General features: G+C 36.2%; 1 non-coding gene across 1 annotated transcript; it reads left to right on the top strand.

The window, feature by feature from the left end:
• The first annotated feature begins 2,188 nt into the window (after positions 1 to 2,188).
• LOC122150695 lies at positions 2,189 to 2,291 on the top strand. The gene has a single exon (XR_006163803.1). It is a non-coding gene; the product is annotated as a U6 spliceosomal RNA (small nuclear RNA).
• The last annotated feature ends 12,306 nt before the right edge of the window (positions 2,292 to 14,597 follow it).

Here is a 14,597-nt window from a genome sequence, read left to right as displayed (position 1 = left end):
TAATTTATTTACATGCATATGTATGTAAGAATCATGTCAGTCATCACAAGGCTGTCCATCAGGAATCAAACAATGTCAGAGATGGAAAGAACCAAGTGGAGGTTCTTATCCAAAATTGCGTTGGGGCCTAGTGAATTAAAATTTTTAAGAAGCTGATGAGCACCCCTGACTGAACCTCAGTTATCTGGTCCAATCTTAAAAATTTACAGCTGATGAAGCCAGGGTTCAGTGAGATTGCCTGAATTCAATCAATTAGCTAATGGGACTAGAACATTGCCCTTATACCCTCTAATAAGTGGACACATGGCTGAACTGCTAAGCCTCAAATTCACTAACTTTAAACCCAAATGGCCCAGTTGAAAAAGATGCTAAATAAGAGATAGAAGGAGCATAGACATTCTAAGAATCTGAAAAGGAGATTGTAATTTCATGCTACTTGGCCATGATGGAGCTATGGATCAGTGTAGAGAAATCTTCTACCAGGAAACAGGGACAAAACTCACCTAACACACACAAAAAACAGTTCCTGTCAATATGATTTTCATTCATAGTGACCCCAAGTGTGTCAGAATAGAACTGTGGAGCCACAGGGTTTTCAATGGGGTAGATCATTAGGCCTTTCTTTGAAGATGCCTCTGGTAGATTTAAGCCACTAACTTTTCAGTTAGCAACCAAGCACATTAACTGTTTGCCACCCACCCAGGAACTCACTTAACAGATTGTTGTTGTTGTTGTTGTTATGTGCCATCCAGTCGACCCAACTCATAGCGACCCCTCCTTGGATTTCTGAGGCAGTATCACTACGGAGGTAGATTGCCCCATCTTCCTTTAGGTAGAATCATTTAAAACTGCCCCAGCTTATATCCTTTATCTCTACAAATGTTTACTGTGGTTAATCTTTCTCTGATTCATCTTCTTTAAATAAAAAAGTATTCAGTAGCTCATTGCTAAATATCTTTACTTTTAATAAATAAGATAAATAATAAAGAAGATAAACAGAAATAGAATAAAAAAAGGGAAGTGGATATTGATATAAAAAAGAAGAAAAAAAATAGGACAGTATAAGGAAAATAAATTTCCAGTTGGATTTTTGACACTTGAAAGCCATTTTCAAATTCTGTAGTGGATCTGTCTTTCATTAGTTGATACAAAGGAGGAAATTTTCCATAGAAGGATACAAAGCAATGTCAGTAGATGTGCATCCATCAAGTCCCAAGACAGCTTTGAAAATGCATACTTCATTCATTCTATGTATAATTTCTCTGATCTAAACAAGTTGAAGTTGCACAGATGAACTTGTCAAAGCTGCCAACTCTATCAAAGGTTCTATAGTCACTTTAGAGAAAGTCCCTGACCTAGTACAATGTTGTTATCTAAATACATCTTAGCCTTTGTGCCAGAGAAAGTGGAACAGGGTCATTGAGTTAGTTCCAACCAAGTATACTCCAATCAAATTTAAAAGTGAAATGGATTGAAGAAGATACACGTGGGGAAAAAGAAATATAAGCATGGTTCATTTTAAACAACCATTAGTAGGATGTGGAAAGGGGTGTCAAGATATAGGAACACAGTAATACTTTTAGAAGCCCAAAGTACTGAAAAGCTTATAATGACTTTAATACAAGGATAATATTATGTTTAGGGAAGACCAAAACTATTCTTATTTTTTATGATACACACTTGTAATTATTTTAAAATACAAATATTAAGTTAAAAAAAAAAGTGTCCTTTGTTTATACATTCCATGAGAATGAAGTCTGCCTACTGGATAAAGTCAGCCCTATCAAGACACGGATGTTTTAACCTTTTCTCTGCCCCCAGGAGAACTTGTTAATTCATTTACTTCATCTTTGTACCCATTTCTCTATATGCTAAATGTAGAGGGTCTTGATTCATCCTTTCCTTCATAGGTATCTGAAGGTTTATTGATAAAAGTCAAAATGGCTTCAGACTTTGAGGAAGCAAAGAGCAGCAGCTTGAAGGAGTTTCATTAGTTCATTAGTCACTAAGACTAATTTGAAAAGTGATACTTTACAAGCATGGGGACATCGACACTCTACAAAGAGAACACCAATAGAAAGATAAGTCAGTGTGCAGGAGCTAAGCCATTTTTTTTTTCTTGATTGGACATAGGGAGTTTTTGATTATCCAAGATAAGAACAGAAAATGTTATGGAAAAACATGATCCTTATGCTTTACAAAAATATGCTGAAATTGGAACAATACAGAGAAGATTAGCATGGCCCCTGCGCAAGGATGACACACAAATTCGTGAAGCGTTCCATATTTTTAAAAAAATAAGTAAATAAAAATAAAGGTAAAAAAGTTATATGTGATATTGGTTTTGTTAGTTTCTTTGAAAAGAAAAAAAATCAGAACTGGGAATTAGAGATAGATACAGTATCTTAGAGGGAGAAAACAGAACATGAACAAAGGATGATTTATCTTCAGGGTAAGCTACACTGATGAAAAAAGAAAATGCCCTACAGATAGTATATGTTCTGGTTACCCAGTGCCACTCTGACAGGAATACACCACAAATGGGATGGGCTTAATAAACAGGAGTTTATTCTTACAATTTGGAGGCTTTAAGTCCAAGTTCAAAGTGCCAGGCTCTAGGGGCTGGGTGAAAGCCCCTCAATCTTGGGGTCCAGCTCTGCCTCCAGCTCCTGGCCTACTGAAGCTAGAGGTGTTTCTTCACTCAGACAGCTACTGGCTGCTGAGACTAAGAAGCCCAAGGTTGACAAATAAAATGGCACAGTTCCAAGCCACATGGCAAGCCATTAATTTAAGTCATTATAAGCCTCAAGGCTGGCAGAGCATGGCAGGCTGCTGAACAACAACACACCTACATTCAGGGTCCAAGCATGCCATAGGCTAGCTGCTGTCTCCAAGACTTCTCCTTATATACAGGAAGCAGACCACATCCCAAAGGCAGCTACTCAGCTGCTTGTGGTAGATCCCACCGTGAAGTTGATTGCCAGTCTGATCATGAAGAATTACTACCACCAGCTGCCCAGCCACTCAACCAGGTCCAGCCAAGTTGACACACAAACTTAACCACCACAGGTAGGGACATTAATAATTAACTCTTTGGGGGCAGTACCCAAGGATATTTTTGCTCTAATACAAATTATAAGCATGGACTTATTTCTTTCAATTTGTAATGGAAAACACTATATGTTGGTTCTTGAAAACAGAATTGAGAAAGTACATAGAATACTGGAAGGGATTTGAAGTGATATTGATAGGCATGGACTGTAGATTGTGTATATTCTTTTAGAAAGAAAATTGGATTTGAAAAGTATTATTATTTGACTGTAGCAATAGTCAGTTTATAATGCTATCACTTCAATAAAGAAAATGCTTAATTGAATTGTAATTAATGTGGAATGTTATATGTGTGTGTGTGTGTGTTTGTAATCTATTTTGGGGCTAAAAGTAGGGTTTTAAATCTAGGAACTGTGTACAGATAAGAATTCTCATGAAACTCTCAAGTATCTTTTGGGATATTGGTAATATACTTCACCAAAGAATATCTGGGAGCTGTGGGGTGATAGAAAAAAACAAGAGAAATTAGAGTATGTTAAAATCCAGGCTATTTTTGTATTACAAAAGGACTGAAAAAATAATAATTCTGTCCATAGTTTTCCAGTCTGTAGAACTAGATTATTAATGTGTACCCCTCAAAATTATTGTAGGCAGTAAATGAAATCATTTAGCTCATAGTAAGTTCATAAGTGAGTGTCTGAAATACAGAAAGGACTTGATAAATAATTTGTTCACAGATTCACGTACATTTTATGTTGGATCAGTTATATAAAGAAAAATATGAAATGTGGTTGGAAATTATGAAAAGTAGATCCCAATGTTGTTTGCAGAAACCAGAAAGAGAATGTCACTTGAAACATCTGGGCAACCCAGTGGTCCAGGGAGTGAACATTGACAGTCACAAGAGATGCAAAATTGCTCAATTTTGCAATGATTTTAGTGAGACAAAACTCAAATCTGTTAAATGGACCTTCTAATTACTTCAGAAGGAGTCAAATAGTGGTGAAGGTAGTACAAAATTCATTGCTATGTATTTGGCAAGAAACTGTGTGCATTTTGGTTATTCATGGCTGCCTCAACAAAAGTGTAGTCCATCAACTGCAGTGGCTGTTATTGATTGTGGCATGATTATACGTGTCTTACTGCATGGATCTATCAGCCTGGCACTTTCCTACTTACTCCAGGAGTTTATAAGGCAAAGCTCAATGGCATTCTTCCTTAGTGAATAATTTTAATTTGTGCATCCAGAATGATATATTTGCAACAGCAAAGACCCATCACTAATCCACTCCTTCTCCCTCTGGTGCAGGATTGCTCTCCCTGGTATATCATCGGTCTGATGCTCTTGCCAATACCATTTTAAATATCACAAGCTGGGAGACACACCTGCTCCTTTAATGAAGTTGGTGATCAAACAGAAGGAAAACTATTCTAATATAGTATCTCACTCACATTTTACCAAACCAAATAGCATCACACAATATTGCATGTTTGGTTTTCTAATCATCCTGTGGATGTATATATGGATATGGATATACATAGATATGCATTTTTACTAGGCCTCTTCATAGCAGACATAGAGTCTTTCTTGGCAGTCACGTTAATTATATTGAGGTTCTGTTGTTGTTGATTGTTTGTTTGTTGTATGATGGAAAGTAACAATGAAGACATTTTCAAATACCCTAAAACTAGCAACTCAGTTGCTACTAAAAGCCCTGTAAACCTAGCAAAATAAAATGGTAGATACCACCTTATGCCATCCATGATAGAAAACTACCTCAAAGACACTGATTTGTATTGTAAGGATAGAAATATTTTTATAAGAAAAGGAAGACTATGGCTATAACATGATAACACAATCATAAATAAGGATGTTAAAAATAGAATGTCACAATCAACTGGAACAAGATTTTGTAATAAGCACCATGTTGTGAAAATAAGCTAGGCTCTGAAGATATTTCCTATAGGAATTCCCTCTTTGTCATTCTCCCTAGACATATGACTAGATTACTTGATTACAGAGTCAGATAATTTCTTTCTCTTGCTGTGCCACTTAGTGGATATTATCCCCCAAAGCCCCAAAATTTCAAGAGTACAGTTTGCTTTAGAAGTCATAGTTCCATGCAAAGGAGCCATTTTCCATATTTCATAATTATTAACTAAAGTAAATTAATTGATCTTTATGTTTTTATTCAGGGCTGATGTCACTGAGAATGTGAGCTAAGACGATGCAGACAGCAAAGTAGCAATCTGTGCTTTATTATGGTACTCATGTCCTGTAGGGAGCTCTGGTAGCATAGTGGCTAAGGCACTTGACTGCTAACCAGAAGGCTGGCGGTTCAAACCCACCAGCCACTCCTCGGAAGGAAGGTTGGGCAATCCTACTTCCGTAGTGATACTGCCTCGGAAACCCAAGGAGGGGTCGCTATGAGTCAGGGCTGACTTGACGGCACATAACAACAACAACATGTCCTGTATGGAGTCCCTGGGTGGTGCAAATACTTAACATTCTCAGCTTCTAATCAAAAGATTGGAGGTTTAAGTCCACCCATAGGTGCCTCAGAAGAAAGATCTAGCAATTTACTTCTTAAAAAAAAAAAAAAATCAGTCATTCATTAAAACTTTACGGAACACAGTTCTACTCTGACAGCCATGGGGTCACCATGATTGGAATGGACTCAATGACAATTGTTTTGCTAAATATGTGACCTAGGTAAATATAATGGGACAAAAAGTCAGGAAACAACTATTCCATCCTGTCTGTGCTGCTAACTAAGGAGCTCTGGCAGTGTAGAGGTTAAGGCATTTGACTGCTAACAAAAAGGGCAGCAGTTTGAACCCACCAACTGTTTCATGGAAGAAAGATGAGGCAGTCTGCTTCTGCAAAGATTCACAGCCTTAGAAACCCAATGAGGGGTGGCTATGAGTCAGAATCAACTTGATGGCAGTGAGGGTTTTTTTTTTGTTTTGTTTTGTTTTGTTTTGTTTTATGTGTGTATGTGTTGCTAATTAGGAGCTGTTTGAGCAACTCATCCATTTTGCCTATGATAGATGAATGAAATTCAACTATATTCCTCTAAATCTTGTTCTACTTAACCCATGCCAGATTTCTAACTCCTCATCAGTGTCCTTTTCAAATCTCAGGAGTACCCAGTTAGGGTACAAGGGTTCCTACTGCTTCCCGAACCTAGGACATTCTCTGGGTCTCTCTCCTTCAGCACCCCACCCTCCCAAAAAAAGGTTAGCTGTCTCAGCTAGCTCTCATTAAAGATCAGTAGTGTGAAAATGGAGCTGCTGAAGCCACCCATCCTCACCAACGTTCAAGAACACAATTCCTATGAGGTACATGGAAAGTAAAGCCAGATAAAGCGCTCAAGGCACAATTTGAGTCCATAATTTCAATGTTCTTGTTAAGGAAACTATGTTGAATTGAAAGGTCCTCCGGATACCCATCAAATTGCAGCGTTTAGGTAAAGTATGCAAAACAGAGAGATAATGTTTCAGAATAGTCAAAGAAAAAAATTTAAAAGGTTTTGCAGTGAAAAGAAAAAGAAATTTCAGTAAGTGAAATAATATGTTTTCTAGTCATTCAGATACACTCCCCCAGACGTAATTATGAGATTTTTGAACAAAAAGATAATGGCAAGTATTCGATGAATTTATATCATGAGTATTTCTAATTTTCTATGTAACTGATTATGTAAAAATGAATCTATATGTAGTATGACATATACATGTCAAATGCCTTAGACACTACACCTCTAGAGCTCCTAAACTTATCCCAAGAAGAAACTGTTTAAGTCAGGTTTCTGCCTTTTTAACAGCTATTAACACATAAAAGATTTCCTGAGATGGTTTCTGATATGAAAGTCAGGATTTCTAAAATCTAATCCTTTTTGTAATGTTATTAATATTTTATTTCTAAGACCCCTAACGAAAGAAGAGATGGTTACTTAAATTGGCAGTTAGCTGTGAAAATGAAAGGGTAGAAAGAGATACCATTATGCATTGATGGAGATAAATTACTTTGAAATATTGAAGTTTAACAATGGGTGTGAACATTCAGACTATTTGTATGTATTGCACTTCAATTAACTTGCAAGTTCTGAGACTGTATTTTTTTTTTTTAACATAGGATTGCAGACCTTCATGTTGTGTCTCACATTTAGCACCAGTGATTCCTTGAGCCCACAACACATGTACTCATCACATGAGCACACACATCCACACACAGCTATCACTACCCATGTTCACCAACTTCCCTCTGGGCAGCCCCAGTCTTCTCAATCTTCTGTTAATCAAAAGGCTGTGAGAATGAAAGCATCTGCCTACAGCAAACACTCACAGAAATACATTCCCATGAAAACGAAACAAAAAGGCAATAGAAAGGGAGGTGAGAGATATTAAATTTTTCATTAGGTCTACTTCTCAAAAGCTTTTAGGCTCTGGGCTCAAGGAACAGTGCTTCTTGCTGCCCCATAAGGTAGGCTAGTTTGAAGGACTTAGTAAATTAAAATTATGATGCATTTGAAAAATTGCCTAAAAGACCAGGAAAAATGAGTTCACATTGGTTAGTAGTGAAAAAGGAGATGACTAAGGAACCTAATAATTTGGATGTTATATCTTTACCATTAAATTTTAAAAATGAATGGCTATTAATTTAATGGAACTTATATTTGGTGATCTCACATTGAAATGTCGGCTAAACTTGAGTGTATAGTAAAGCCCTTGAGCTAATTTTTGCTTTCTCAAAAAACTCACTGCTATACAGTCGATTCCAACTCATAGTGACCCCGCATTGGGTTCCCAAGGCTGTAAATATTTATGAAAGCAGACTGCCTCAACTTTCTTCCATGGAGTAGCTAGTGCATTCAAACCACCGACCTTTTGATAAGCAGCCAAATGCCTTAATCACTACACTACCAGAGTTCCTTAAACTCACCTCAAAATACTGTGTTCTGTAAAGATAATCTTCTCTCCCTTTTGACCTTGATCTTGACCTCTACTTCTCTCTTCTCTTTCTTTCTCTTTCTCTTTGTATCTGTATCCTCAGGGCATTGCCTAGAACATAATAAAAACTTCTGAATAATGGATTAAGTGCTTAATACAAATAAATGAAAGAATAAATTAACTAATTGGAAAAACACAGAAGGCACTCAATAAATGCTTATAATATACAAATAGAGCATTTATGAAGGAGTTTTGGTGGCATGTAATTAAGCATTCAGCTGCTAACTGAAAAGTCTGTGGTTTGAATTCACCAGCCACTCCCTGGGAGAAAACACCTGGCTATCTGCTCCTGTAACATTATAGCCTAGGAAACCCCATGGAGCAACTCTACTCAGTCATATAGGATTGCTATGAGTCAGAATCCATTCGATGGCACACACAATAGGGCATTCATAAAACAGGAAATTGATGAAAGAGGACAACATATTACAAAATACAAATAATCAGGATTTATGGTGATATGATGATGAGACCATGATGAGGAGGGTCTACTTGAATTTCAGAGGGAATTAAATCCAAACATAAGAAATTTTGACATTATTCCTGTGGTAATTGACAACCCTATGTTGTTTCAGAGGAGCTCTGGTAGCATAGTGCCTAAGGCACTTGACTGCTAACCAGAAGGCTGGCGGTTCAAACCCACCAACCACTCCTTGGAAGGTTGGGCAATCCTACTTCCATAGTGATACTGCCTCGGAAACCCAAGGAGGGGTCGCTGTAAGTCGGGGTCGACTCGACGGCAAATAACAACAACAACAACAACATGTTGTTTCAGAAGAGGAAAGAGCCATTATTAGTTTGGAAGACTCAAGCTTGGAATAAAGTTATTACTTTAATGAAGAGTGGATGACATAAAATATCTCCACATTTTGGGCAAAATACAGGGCCTTGTAACAAGTATTAATATAACTGATTTGATATTCCAACACAGTCACAGAGTATGGTCTTGAAAAAAAAAAAAAAATCTAAGGTTCATAGACATTTTCCTTTGGTTTGGCCAGAGCAAAGCTGCGTGCCCTTCTAAAGTAGCTTAATCCCCCTGACATTTAATATTTTGCTGTGTAACAGAGTGAGTTAAAACTATGTCATCTTTGGCTTATACACTTGAAAATTATAATTCTATTTTTGTAATAAAACATTATTTTCAATATTTACTTTAGCTATCTAACCAGAGAACCACTGAGTATTATCATTAATTAATTTATCAGATTAAAAAGAGATCTATGAATAATTGATAAAATTTATCCCCTGTGAAGAAAATGAAAAACTAAACTCTGATTAACTATTACTGATTTTAGATTTTGTCATTTAATATTTTTGATTTGCCAATAGAAATGTTCACTATTTCTCTTATTACTGAGAGATGTTGAGTATAGATGGCAGGGATGAAAATATAATATTACCAAACAGATCACTCCATCCACATTTATTAATCTAAACCTGGTCCAAGCAGAGAGCCCTTGTTAGTGTAAGGAGAAAAAGATGTGAAACATATCTGAAAAGGGAGCTTAAAGGCTTTGTAACCAATATGTTGTAATTCTCATTCTAGCAAGAGTCAGAAGTCATTAATACTGCGGGGAAAAAAAGTGGTACAAATGAGGCATGTAGTTAAGGGGAAGTGGTAGGATTTGGAGGTACATGTAAAGGAACATCACATGGGTTCAGGCACGTGCTCCTTGACAAATAAAACATGTGAATGCACTGATTTGTTGTTACTGTTGTTATGTGCCATTGAGTCGGATCAACTCATAGCGACCCCTCCTTGGGTTTCTGAGGCATCACTACGGAGGTGGATTACCCCATCTTCCTTCTGAGGAGTGGCTGGTGGGTTTGAACTGCCAGCCTTCTGGTTAGCAGTCAACTGCCTTAGCCACTATGCTACCAGAGCTCCCTGAAGAGTAGCAATATTCCACAGGGGGTGCTTAAAAGCAGGATTTAAATACTCTGTCTTAATAATTTATGAAATACATAAAATTTTGAAGGAAAATAAAAGAAATATGACTGTTGAAAAGAGAGAAATCATTGTAAGGTGTACCTTAAGATCCAAGAATCCCTATTATAAAAAGAATCACCTCTATCACACACACACACATACCACACATCACACATGCCACATATACATACTTTACATACACACCTGCATACACACAGTGACTAAAAGAGAAAGGATAAAAATAGTACAAGAATGGAAAAATTATATTAGTCACACACACAAAAAAAGAAGAAGCTTTGAGCTTAGAAATTCATGGGAGCCTGAATCTAGCACAAGCAGTCATATAATCCAACCTATGTGACCTTCAGTATTTATTCATTGAGCACATTTGAATATTAATACCAAGTATCCACTGGGTGAAGCACAGTGTCTATTATGGATAGTTTTGAACCAAAGGAATGAAGTTAAGGATATCAGAGAAACTGGACCTAGATTACCTCATGTGACATTTCTGAAATGTGTTCTGCCAAATTGAACATTGTGGTTTAAATCATGTTCTTACCTTATTCTCAGGAATGGTAAAGGTTAGATTACTCTGAAGTTTTCATCTTAGTAAAATATTTAGAAAATATTTAAATATTGTTTGATATCATTATTATGTAGATAATTATGTCCTTTTCATTAAGAAAGTTCTAAGCGCAGTCAGGAAATGTGTATAAGTAATCTTTCAGTAATTTTCTTCCTATAGAAAGTGACTTATATCAAGCAAAAATAAATGTAGAATGACACTAACTTAGCTTTCTTTCTTTCTTTTTGGTCAAGCTGTTTGACCAAACAACAGATATACTAAACATATTATCATTTTGAATTAGAAATATTAAAAAAAAAAAAAAAAAAGCAGACACAAGCTTGGTGATTGGTAGCAGATGGTACTTAACATCCATTAACAAAAGAAAACCAAACCCACTGCCATCTAGTCCATTCTGACTCATAGTGATCCCATTGGGTTTCCAAGGCAGTAAATCTTTACAGAAGTAGATGGACTGGTCTTCCTTCCAGGTGGTGGCAAATGAGTTTGAACTGCCAACCTTCTGGTTAGCAGTCAAATGCCTTAGGCACTGTACCACCGGAGCTCCTTAACATCATTATGAGGCAAAATTTAGTTAATTATATGTTGGAAACAGAGTCTCATCCATTGTACTTTCTTTGCTAAGTTTATCATTTTGCTTGTTTTTAAAATGTTAACTTATGCCTCTGATAAAATTTTTGATGACTTTAACAGGTATAAAAAGGAAAGTGAAAAAGTACTTATAACCCACAGCCCAAATTTATAAAAATACTTGGTTTATATCTCCCATAGATAACTTGTATGGATATTTATATACTCAAAATTAATATAAAATAAGATCATACAGTGGATGTAGTTCAATAATTGAATTTTTAACCTAACAATATATGACATAAAAATCTCTAAGTAAATCAAAATCTACATTATCAAGTTAATATTTGCATAAGCTACCTTATATAGATATACCCTAATTTAATTTTTGTTGAATATTTAGATTGCTATACATTTTGATCACATGAAAAGCAGTGAGATAAAAATTCTTGTGTGTATGCCATCGGGAATTTATGCAACTACTTCCTTGGGATAAATTCAGAAGTGAGATTCCTGGGTCACAAAGAGAAGTGTGATTATATCATCTGTCTAGAACATGAAACGTCTAGGGAACATTTCCACTTGATAAATGATAGCATAAATGGGAATATTTTGAATATTATATAATTTTTTAAACTTTTAAAAAAAATTTTTTTTATGAAACCAAAAGGAGAAAGAGTTACAAAACATGTATAAGGTGAAAAAAATAGTTAAACCAATGGTTTTGGTGCTAAACTGGAATGTCCTCAATGCTGAATGATATATATTTTTCATAATACAGTAAAATAGTGAACATATTAGGGAAGTGAATTAGGCCCAAAAGAAAAAAGCATAGAATCCTTCTCCAGTGGAGGATTCTACATCCCATTCAAATTCATTCTGGTTGAAAATAGAACCCTGGAAAAATGTTTACACTCTATCGTGGTTCAGCTTTAGATTCATTTGTGGAGTTTGTCATATATACAGATGGTCAGAATTTACCCTTGGAGATTTCCATTCAGTATATTTTAGGAGAGAATCAGGATATATATTTCTCTTCTGCAGACTTTGTGTGCAGAATACTGTTTTAATAGGATGTATGTTGAAAGACTAAGCAAATTTATGTTTTCAGAGATGACACAGAGGTTTGTGACATATGAAATGTCAATGAATACAAATTTAAAAAAATGAAATTTAGAACAATTATTAAAGATACGTTTTAGAACAAAAATGGTTATAAAATTAAGTAGTGAAATAAATGAGCAGCTGTATAGGTTTATCCTGTTTTGAACCACTACATCTGTTTAAGGGTAACTAAGCCCTGGTACCACCACTCATCTGTCAGTTTGTCTTACTGTGGTAGCTTGAATGTTGCTGTGATACTGGAAGCTTTGTTGCCAGTATTTCAGATACTAGCAGGGTCACCTATGGTGGGCAGATTGCAGCAGAGCTTCCAGACTAAGACAGTCTAGAGAGAAGGACCTAGAAATCTACCTCTGGTCAATTTAGCCAGTGAAAATCTTATGAATAGCAGCAGAATATTGTCTGATAATAGTGCCAGAAGATGAGCCCCACAAGTTGGAAGGTACTCAAAATATAACTAAGAAACAACTGCCTTCTCAAAGTAGAATTGACCTTAATGACATGGATTGATTAAAGCTTTCAGGAACTTAATTTGCTGTTGTTGTACAATTTGAAATGAGAAGAAACAGTTGTAAATATACACTAATATTTGGAACATGAAATATATGAAATATAAATAAAAAAAAATTGGAGTAATAAAAAATGAAATAAAACACATGCAAATCAATATTCTAAGCATTAGTGAGCTGAAATGAACTGATACTGGCCATTTCGAACCAGAGAAATATGTGGTCTACTATGACAGGAATGACAAAATGAAGAGGAATGACATCAAGTTCATTGTCAAAAAAATCCTGAAGTACAACACCGTCAGGGATAGGATAATAGCCATATGCCTACAAAGGAAGACCAGTTAATTCAATATTATTCATATTTATGCACCAACCACTAATGCCAAAGAGGAAGAAATTGAAGATTTTTACCAACTTCGGCAGTCTGAAATTGATCTAAAATGAAATCAAGATGCATTAGGAGCTCTGGTAGCATAGTGCCTAAGGCACTTAATGCTAACCAGACACCTGGCGGTTCAAATCCACCAGCCACTCCTCGGAAGGAAGGTTGGGCAATCCTACTTCCATAGTGATACTGCCTTGAAAACTCAAGGAGGGGTCGCTATGAGTCGGGGCCAACTCCACGGCAAATAACAACAACAACAATATAATTACTGGTGATTGTAATGTAAAAGTTGGAAATAAAGAAGAAGGATGTGTAGCTGGATAATATGATTTAGGTGATAGAAACGATGCTGGAAATTGCATGATAGAATTTTGCAAGACCAACAACTTATTCATTGTAAATACCATTTTCAACAATATAAATGGTGACTACACATGTAGACCTCACCAGATGGAATGCACAGGTATCAGATTTACTACATCTGGGAAAGAGACAATGGAGAAGCTCAATATCACGAGTAAGAATAAGGCCAGGCACCAACTGTGGAATAGGCCATCCATTGCTCATATGCAAGTTGAAGTTGAAGCTGAATAAAATTAAAACAAGTCCACAAGAACTGTAATTGTTGTTGTTGTGTGCCGTCGAGTTGGCCCCGACTCATAGTGACCCCTCCTTGGGTTTCCGAGGCAGTATCACTACGGAAGTAGGATTGCCCAACCTTCCTTCGGAGGAGTGGCTGGTGGGTTTGAACCGCCAGCCGTCTGGTTAGCAGGCAAGTGTCTTAGCCACTATGCTACCAGAGCTCCTAAGAACTGTAATATGACATTCAATTTAAAAACCATATCAAGAATAGATTTGGTATATTGAATATTAATGGCAGAAGACCAGATGAATTATGTGATAACATTTAGGACATCCTATATGAAGAAACCTACCAGCCACTCCTTGAAAGGAAGATGGGGGGCAATCTACTTCCGTAGTGATACTGCCTCAGAAACTGAAGGAGGGGTTGCTATGAGTCGGGTCTGACTCGACAGCACATAACAACAACATATGAAGAAAGCAAGAAGTCATTAAAAAGAAAGAAAAGACCAAAATGGTTGCTAGCAGAGACTCTGAAACTTGCTCTTACAGTAGCTAAAGCTAATGGAAGAAATCATAAAGTGAAAAAACTGAACAGAAGATTTCAAAGGCAGACTCAAGAAGACAAAGTAAAATATTATTATTTTATGTGCAAAGATCTAGAATTAGAAAACCAAAAGGCAAGGGACACACTCAATATTTCTCAAGCTGAAAGAACTAACGAAAAAGTTCAAGCTTTGAGTTGCAATATTGAAGGACTCTATAGGCAAAATATTGAATGATTCAGGAAGTATCAAAAGATGGAAGAAATACACAGAGTCACTGTACCAAAAATAAATGTTT

Source organism: Orycteropus afer, unplaced genomic scaffold, assembly GCF_000298275.1.
Source record: "Orycteropus afer afer isolate SDZICR_OR568_19922 unplaced genomic scaffold, OryAfe1.0 scaffold00203, whole genome shotgun sequence".
NCBI classification, from domain to species: Eukaryota; Metazoa; Chordata; class Mammalia; order Tubulidentata; family Orycteropodidae; genus Orycteropus; species Orycteropus afer.
Note: the sequence above shows the minus strand (reverse complement) of the source record. Positions and strands in the feature narration are given on the sequence as shown.